This window comes from Coregonus clupeaformis, unplaced genomic scaffold (assembly GCF_020615455.1).
Source record: "Coregonus clupeaformis isolate EN_2021a unplaced genomic scaffold, ASM2061545v1 scaf0288, whole genome shotgun sequence".
In the NCBI taxonomy this organism is placed as follows: Eukaryota; Metazoa; Chordata; class Actinopteri; order Salmoniformes; family Salmonidae; genus Coregonus; species Coregonus clupeaformis.
The window spans coordinates 339,567-348,567 of NW_025533743.1; positions in this window are offsets into that span (position 1 = coordinate 339,567).

Below are 9,001 nucleotides of genomic sequence, written 5' to 3' on the forward strand. Positions count from 1 at the left end.
TAGAGCAGGCTGGATGCTGGGTGCCTGGGGGATTAGGATGTAGAGCAGGCTGGGTGCCTGGGGGATTAGGATGTAGAGCAGGCTGGGTGCTGGGTGCCTGGGGGATTAGGATGTAGAGCATGCTGGGTGCCTGGGGGATTAAGATGTAGAGCAGGCTGAGAGCTGGGTGCCTGGAATTTAGGGATGTAGAGCAGGCTGGATGCTGGGTGCCTGGGGGATTAGGATGTAGAGCAGGCTGGGTGCCTGGGGGATTAGGATGCAGAGCGTGCTGGGTGCCTGGGGGATTAGGATGCAGAGCGTGCTGGGTGCCTGGGGGATTAGGATGTAGAGCAGGCTGGGTGCCTGGGGGATTAGGATGTAGAGCGTGCTGGGTGCCTGGGGGATTAGGATGTAGAGCAGGCTGGATGCTGGGTGCCTGGGGGATTAGGATGTAGAGCAGGCTGGATGCTGGGTGCCTGGGGGGATTAGGATGTAGAGCGTGCTGGGTGCCTGGGGGATTAGGATGTAGAGCAGGCTGGGTGCCTGGGGGATTAGGATATAGAGCGTGCTGGGTGCCTGGGGGATTAGGATGTAGAGCAGGCTGGATGCTGGGTGCCTGGGGGATTAGGATGTAGAGCAGGCTGGGTGCTGGGTGCCTGGGGGATTAGGATGTAGAGCAGGCTGGGTGCCTGGGGGATTAGGATGGTAGAGCAGGCTGGATGCTGGGTGCCTGGGGGATTAGGATGTAGAGCGTGCTGGGTGCCTGGGGGATTAGGATGTAGAGCAGGCTGGGTGCCTGGGGGATTAGGATGTAGAGCAGGCTGGATGCTGGGTGCCTGGGGGATTAGGATGTAGAGCGTGCTGGGTGCCTGGGGGATTAGGATGTAGAGCAGGCTGGATGCTGGGTGCCTGGGGGATTTTTTTTATTTTTATTTCACCTTTATTTAACCAGGTAAACCAGTTGAGAACAAATTCTCATTTACAACTGCGACCTGGCCAAGATAAAGCAAAGCAGTGCGATAAAAACAACAACACAGAGTTACATATGGGGTAAAACAAAACAAAGTCAAAAATACAACAGAAATACATATATATATACAGTGTGTGCACATTTAGCAAGTTATGGAGGTAAGGCAATAAAATAGGCTATTGTGCAAAATAATTACAATTAGTATTAACACTGAAATGATAGATGTGCAAGAGATGATGTGCAAATAGAGATACTGGGGTACAAATGAGCAAAATAAATAACAATATAGGGATGAGGTAGTTGGGCGGGCTAATTTCAGATGGGCTGTGTACAGGTGCAGTGATTGGTAAGGTGCTCTGACAACTGATGCTTAAAGTTAGTGAGGGAGATAAGTGTCTCCAGCTTCAGAGATTTTTGCAATTTGTTCCAGTCATTGGCAGCAGAGAACTGGAAGGAATTGCGGCCAAAGGAGGTGTTGGCTTTGGGGATGACCAGTGAGATATACCCGCTGGAGCGCAGACTACGGGTGGGTGTTGCTATGGTGACCAATGAGCTAAGATAAGGCGGGGATTTGCCTAGCAGTGATTTATAGATGGCCTGGAGCCAGTGGGTTTGGCGACGAATATGTAGTGAGGACCAGCCAACAAGAGCGTACAGGTCACAGTGGTGGGTTTTATATGGGGCTTTGGAGACAAAACGGATGGCACTGTGATAGACTACATCCAATTTGCTGAGTAGAGTGTTGGAGGCTATTTTGTAAATGACATCGCCGAAGTCAAGGATCGGTAGGATAGTCAGTTTTACGAGGGCATGTTTGGCAGCATGAGTGAAGGAGGCTTTGTTGCGAAATAGGAAACCGATTCTAGATTTAACTTTGGATTGGAGATTCCTAATGTGAGTCTGGAAGGAGAGTTTACAGTCTAACCAGACACCTAGATATTTGTAGTTGTCCACATACTCTAGGTCAGACCCGTCGAGAGTAGTGATTCTAGTCGGGTGGGCGGGTGCAAGCAGCGTTCGGTTGAAGAGCATGCATTTAGTTTTACTAGTGTTTAAGAGCAGTTGGAGGCTACTGAAGGAGTGTTGTATGGATTTGAAGCTCGTTTGGAGGTTTGTTAACACAGTGTCCAATGAAGGGCCAGATGTATACAAAATGGTGTCGTCTGCGTAGAGGTGGATCTGAGAGTCACCAGCAGCAAGAGCGACGTCATTGATATACACAGAGAAAAGAGTCGGCCCAAGAATTGAACCCTGTGGCACCCCCATAGAGACTGCCATAGGTCCAGACAACAGGCCCTCCGATTTGACACATTGAACTCTATCTGAGAAGTAGTTGGTGAACCAGGCGAGGCAGTCATTTGAGAAACCAAGGCTATTTAGTCTGCCAATAAGAATGCGGTGGTTGACAGAGTCGAAAGCCTTGGCCAGGTCAATGAAAACGGCTGCACAGTACTGTCTATTATCGATCGCGGTTATAATATCGTTTAGGACCTTGAGCGTGGCTGAAGTGCACCCATGACCAGCTCGAAACCGGATTGCATAGCGGAGAAGGTACGGTGGGATTCGAAATGGTCGGTGATCTGTTGACTTGGCTTTCAAAAACTTTTGAAAGCCAAGTCAACAGCTGCCGCGGGGATGACCGCGACAGCTTTCCAATCTCTGGGGATCTCAGACGTTATGAAAGAGAGGTTGAACAGGCTAGTAATAGGGGTTGCGACAATTTCGGCGGCTAGTTTTAGAAAGAAAGGGTCCAGATTGTCTAGCCCAGATGATTTGTAGGGGTCCAGATTTTGCAGCTCTTTTAGAACATCAGCTGTCTGGATTTGTGTGAAGGAGAAGCGGGGGGCATGGGCAAGTTGCAGCGGAGGGTGCAGAGCTGGTGGCCGGGGTAGTGGTAGCCAGGTGGAAAGCATGGCTAGCCGTAGCAAAATGCTTGTTGAAATTCTCGATTATTGTAGATTTATCGGTGGTGATAGTGTTTCCTAGCCTCAGTGCAGTGGGCAGCTGGGAGGAAGTGCTCTTATTTTCCATGGACTTTACAGTGTCCCAAAACTTTTTGGAGTTAGTGCTACAGGATGCAAATTTCTGTTTGAAAAAGTTAGCCTTTGCTTTCCTAACTGCTTGTGTATATTGGTTCCTAACTTCCTGAAAAGTTGCATATCGCGGGGCTAGTTGATGCTAATGCAGTACGCCACAGGATGTTTTTGTGCTGGTCAAGGGCAGTCAAGTCTGAGGAGAACCAGGGGCTATATCTGTTCTTAGTTCTGTATTTTTTGAATGGGGCATGTCTATTTAAGATTGAGAGGAAATTACTTTTGAAGAACAACCAGGCATCCTCTACTGACGGAATGAGATCTATATCCATCCAGGATACCTGGGCCAGGTCAATTAGGAAGGCCTGCTCGCTGAAGTGTTTTTGGGAGCGTTTGACAGTGATGAGGGGTGGTCGTTTGACCGCGGACCTGTTACGGACGCAGGCAATAAGGCAGTGATCGCTGAGATCCTGGTTGAGGACAGCGGAGGTGTATTTAGAGGGTAAGTTAGTCAGGATGATATCTATGAGGGTACCCATGTTTACGGATTTAGGGTTGTACCTGGTAGGTTCGTTGATAATTTGTGTGAGATTGAGGGCATCTAGTTTAGATTGTAGGATGGCCGGGGTGTTAAGCATATCCCAATTTAGGTCACCAAGCAGTACGAACTCTGAGGATAGATGGGGGCAATCAATTCACATATGGTGTCCAGGGCACAGCTGGGGGGCTGAGGGGGTCTGTAGCAAGCGGCAACAGTGAGAGATTTATTTCTGGAAAGGTGGATTTTTAGAAGTAGAAGCTCAAACTGTTTGGGCACAGACCTGGATAGTATGATAGAGCTCTGCAGGCTATCTCTACAGTAGATTGCAACTCCACCCCCTTTGGCAGTTCTATCTAGACGGAAAATGTTATAGTTGGGGATGGAAATTTCAGAATTTTTGGTGGCCTTCCTAAGCCAGGATTCAGACACTGCTAGAACATCAGGGTTGGCGGAGTGTGCTAACGCAGTGAATAACTCAAACTTAGGAAGGAGGCTTCTGATATTTATGTGCAGAAAACCAAGACTTTTACGGTTACAGAAGTCAACAAATGATAGCTCCTGGGGAGTAGGAGTGATACTGGGGGCTGCAGGGCCTGGGTTAGCCTCTACATCACCAGAGGAACAGAGGAGGACTAGAATAAGGATACGACTAAAGGCTTTAAGAACTGGTCTTCTAGTGCGTTGGGTACATAGAATAAAGGGGGGCAGTTCTCCGGGCGTTGTAGAAAAGATTCAGGGCATTATGTACAGAAAAGGATATGGAAGGATATGAGTACAGTTCAGGTAACCCTAAGCGTTGGGTAACAATGAAAGAGATAGCGTCATTGGAGGCACCGATTGAGCCGGTCTCAGCGTGTATGGGGGGTGGAACAAAGGAACTATATGAGGCAGTTTGAGAGGGACTAGGGTTCTACAGTGAAATTGTATAATAAGAACTAACCCAAACAGCAATAGGCAAGGCATAATTGACATGGGGAGAGAGGCATAAAGCAGTCACAGGTGTTATTAGAGAGAGCTAAGACAACAACTGGAAATAGCGATAACGTTTGGGCTAAGACTAAACAGAATAAACAGGACAGGGTACCGTGTAAAGGAACAGTCCAGCAGGCATCAGTTGTGCAGCTGAGTGATCATAAGGTCCAGTGAACAGCAATATGTGAGTCCGAGAGCAGTTCAAATTGGTGCTTCAGCACAGCTAGCAGGGAGCACAGTTGTAGTTTGCGTGTGCTAGCGGGCCGGGGCTGGCAGATGGATCTTCGTGGTCGTCGCAACTGGAAGCCTGATGAAACCACATCAGACTATTTCGGGTCGGCAAACCAGTCGTGTTGGATCGGCGGGGCTCAGTGTCAACACTAGAGGTCGCGTCCGGTTGACAGAGCGGTAGATAGCCGGGAGATGGGCCTGAGGCTAGCTCAAGGCTAACTGGTGCTTGCTATAGGGCAATGGTAATCAGCCAACAACAGGTTGCAGCTAGCTAGCTGGTTGTGATGATCCGGCGCTAGGGTCCAGTGATTCCGGCAGAAAGTCCAATAAGCTCTGGGTCGATAGCACGCTGGGTCGATAGCACGCTGTGCAGACTGGCCGACCAATTGTCCAGGCTAGAGCTAGAGCTGGCTGGTGGATAGTGTAGGCCACGGACAGTGGGGAAGACGCTAACGGTGACTAATAGTAGGTAGCCATTCAGCTTACGGTTCTTGATGAAAGTTATAAAGAAATAATAGAATCCTTTCCACGTTGGGTGAGGCGGGTTGCAGGAAAGTATATTTAGTTAAAGGATGAAAAGTAAAAATTGAGAGATATATACAAAATAGACAAAAAAAAACAAGAAACGGGATATTTACATAAGGACGATGAAATAAAAGCGACCGCACTGCTACGCCATCTTGGAAGACAAGGATGTAGAGCGTGCTGGGTTCCTGGGGGATTAGGATGCAGAGCAGGCTGGATGCTGGGTGCCTGGGGGATTAGGATGTAGAGCAGGCTGGATGCTGGGTGCCTGGGGGATTAGGATGCAGAGCAGGCTGGGTGCCTGGGGGATTAGGATGCAGAGCAGGCTGGGTGCCTGGGGGATTAGGATGTAGAGCAGGCTGGATGCTGGGTGCCTGGGGGATTAGGATGTAGAGCAGGCTGGATGCTGGGTGCCTGGGGGATTAGGATGCAGAGCAGGCTGGATGCTGCGTGCCTGGGGGATTAGGATGCAGAGCAGGCTGGGTGCCTGGGGGATTAGGATGCAGAGCAGGCTGGATGCTGGGTGCCTGGGGGATTAGGATGCAGAGCAGGCTGGGTGCCTGGGGGATTAGGATGCAGAGCAGGCTGGGTGCCTGGGGGATTAGGATGTAGCGCAGGCTGGATGCTGGGTGCCTGGGGGATTAGGATGTAGAGCGTGCTGGGTGCCTGGGGGATTAGGATGCAGAGCAGGCTGGGTGCCTGGGGGATTAGGATGCAGAGCAGGCTGGATGCTGGGTGCCTGGGGGATTAGGATGCAGAGCAGCAGTGAGGTTCCATATACCTGTCATTTCCCTTCAAATCCATGAAGGGAAGTGAACAAGTGCACACTTCGGGAGAAAGGAAAGATTATTGGGATACTACCACTGTGATGGCATTGTTTGACCTCTGCTTCAGTTCATAGTGTGTAGAACCGGTGTAAACCTTCACTGACTGGATTTACTTGATTAACTCCAGTAAGGTGCCACTTGTCTCATTTCCACCTGCCATGGTCAGAATTCATCATCATTGGCGTTTGAACACAGGTTTTCTGTTATCACATCCCTGATTTACAGGAAATCTATCCTATGTCACAGTCTTGTAGCGTCACTCACTGACACTGCATGCATGGGGCACAATGAAGCACATTCACTGGTTAGCCTAGCTAGTTGTTATGTTCCACAAAGACAAAGCTTGTGTGTTCCATCTTCATTTCTATCTGCCCACAAGGGTCACACTGAGAGCTGAAGATAATGGGGCATTAATCTTGTAATAATTATTTTGGAATTGTTCTTCCCAGAGCAATTTTCCAGGAAGTATCAGATGTATATCAGATGTTTTTAGAGGTCCTATGACTGAGTCGGGCGGGGGGGATAGTGTTTCATACCCTGCTATTTCAGATTGTAACAATGATCTTCTAAATTACATTTCGGCCAGGCTCTGCTGAGTGTGTGGGCAGACTGTGCTCCGCTCATCCAGACCTAATCACTGTTCACGTTGGAGGAGTCTGGGAGGGAGCTGGACTGCTGCTGTGTTGGAACCAAGCCTCACAGGGGCTCACAGCTACAAACTGATGAGCTCCGGTACACACTCCTCTCTCTCATGTTCTCCAGGCTGATGATGGGCACTAATTACAGGCAAAATTGTTACATAATAGAACTTTGCAACAGAAACACCAAACTGTCCCCTGGGTAACTCCAGGTAATCCTATTTTGTAATCCCTTTAGGAAATGGTTTGGGACGGGGAGCTCTTCCAGTGCTGGTGGCTCGGGTTGCGTCTCGTTGCTTGCCGAGATGATGGGTCCTCAGGCCACGTGTAAGGACCTTTATATTAAGCAGAAACAGCGCTGGTCTGAGGCTCAGTAGGGTTCAGGCATAGGCCCTATATTGTAATGGCAGGCAGGGTCAACAGTAGGGCTCTTAACCTAGCAGGTCATGCCCTCTGTGATGACATCACCAGTGTTTACTAGGCCTAGAGGTTTGATGAAGGTCCAGGGGAGCAGTCCACTATCACTCTAGGCCTGGACTGACATCCCTGCATATTTGTGCTGTTGTTTTGCTCAAACTAACAAACGTTAATTCAATGTACAGTAATAGTTTATTGTGAGTATTTGTATGTAGGAATGGTCCGGCTTTGTCCAGAACCTAGGACCCGCTCATCCCACTCCCACACCCCTTTTCATTTCTCCCCCATTTGCCAAAAAGCTGTCTTATCCATTCCCTCATGAAAGAGACACTTTGGCTGCTTAGCAACAGTGAATGCTGATTCGGACTGCCGGGCCTTGGCCACTCCCCCCCGTAATGGGCTCGGCAGGGGTAAAATAACAAGTTGCTCTCCCTTTCTCTAGATCTCTCTCTCTTGCCCCCATCCCCCGAACTTAGTAGTGGTGCACCACATGAGCTGGACCTTGAGTTGCCTTCTGCCGCGAGCACAGGCACGTTGTACTGTCTGTGTACTGTCCAGGGGCCTGACTGACAGAGAGGCTGCTACTGCTGCACTGTTGGACTAAGCCACATTCCTACAGGGAGGGAGGGGGGATAATAACAGACTATTCTGCTTGCTGGTCATGGAAGAGGTCCCTCTCTCTTTCGCTGTGTGTTACTGATGCACGGCTGGGTTTGCGCGCCGGGGAGGGGTGTGTACTGTCTGTGTAAAGGGGAGCAGTCATCCCAGCAGTGTTAATGCTAGTGCTAGCCCACAGGAGGTGTACACAGGGCTACTGGTTGGTTTTAGTGCTGTGGGAAGCACTAATGGGATTATCTCAGAGAGGGACCTGGGTAAACTGAGATCTGTGGCTTGATACGGATACACAACAACACCAACTGACTGGCAAGGTGCTTTTTCTCACCAATGATTTTGTTAATGAATGCGTCTCAGAGTAGTATACTGTATTTGTCAGAATCAGTAGATTGCAAATCATGATGTGCAACATCTTGTATAGTATTAAACAAATCATTTAATTTCGTCAGTTGTTTGTTTTCCTTATTAGTGGACAGCTACAAATGCTGGCCCCCCTACCTCTGCGGAAGCCCAGTTCCCGCTCAGTCCAGTCAAAACTGTCCGCTGCTCTGGCACCCCAATGGTGGAACAAGCTCCCTCACGACGCCAGGACAGCGGAGTCACTCACCACCTTCCGGAGACATTTGAAACCCCACCTCCTTTAAGGAATACCTGGGATAGGATAAAGTAATCCTTCTACCCCCCCACTCCCCCGTCCCCCTTACCCCCCACTCCAAAAAATAAAATAAAATAAAAAACATTGTAAAGTGGTTATCCCACTGGCTATAAGGTAATGCACCAATTTGTAAGTCGCTCTGGATAAGAGCGTCTGCTAAATGACGTAAATGTAATGAAACAAACAAAACAGACCTGTTTAGTGGTCGTGGTCTCAAACCCAACTGGGCTGGTTTCCCAACATCAACCCCAACATGGGTCCACATTAGGGTTGTGACTGCTCATGCATCATTCCCAACTGGCCACCCGGCTCTCACGCCTCAGGGCATCGGGTGGGTTGTTATAACCCTCAGGCAAGGGAATGTTATTTGCCATTTCAAGTTTCTTGTTTTCTGTTAGTTATTTTGGTCAAAGGGTAATGTTATACTATGGTAATACAATGGAGTGTCTGAATTCACTGCCTTGATGTCCAGTGTCAGCATGACCAGCAACAGTTCAGACAGTTGGGCTATATACTCTTACATTTTTAATGAAACCGTGTCTGAAGTCATTAACAATTCAGTAGAGTATCAGAGTAAAGATAATTGTACAGTATTATT